This window comes from Panthera leo, chromosome C2, assembly GCF_018350215.1.
Source record: "Panthera leo isolate Ple1 chromosome C2, P.leo_Ple1_pat1.1, whole genome shotgun sequence".
Taxonomy (NCBI): Eukaryota; Metazoa; Chordata; class Mammalia; order Carnivora; family Felidae; genus Panthera; species Panthera leo.
The window spans coordinates 132,379,984-132,380,386 of record NC_056687.1 but is presented as its reverse complement, the minus strand read 5'-3'; positions in this window follow the sequence as shown (position 1 = coordinate 132,380,386).

Here is a 403-nt window from a genome sequence, read left to right as displayed (position 1 = left end):
CCATGGCTCCCTGCCTAATTCTTGAGACCCTTTGTAATTGAACCAGGCCCTGGCCACACTGCCCCAGGGAGAGAGGGGAAGGCCATCTTCCCGATGCAGTTTCTCCAGGAATACAGTGGATGGACTGACCCGAGTCCCCACTGGGATATGAAGCAGTGGCTTGGGAGGTAATTGACCAACATGGCCAAAATCACACAGCTAGTGTTGCAGTGGGATATGGGGAAATCCTTAAATTAGTCTGCTGACCTGTTTCCCAAGCATCTCCAAATAATGCCTTTTACCCTATGACATAAAATCCAAGCGCTGTTGGCTCGCTAACAAAAGATCCTATAAGCCTTCCTGCTTCCCCTCTGCAGAGAGCTTGTCTATGAGAACATTTGTGTAAAGTACGTTGACTGTGGTC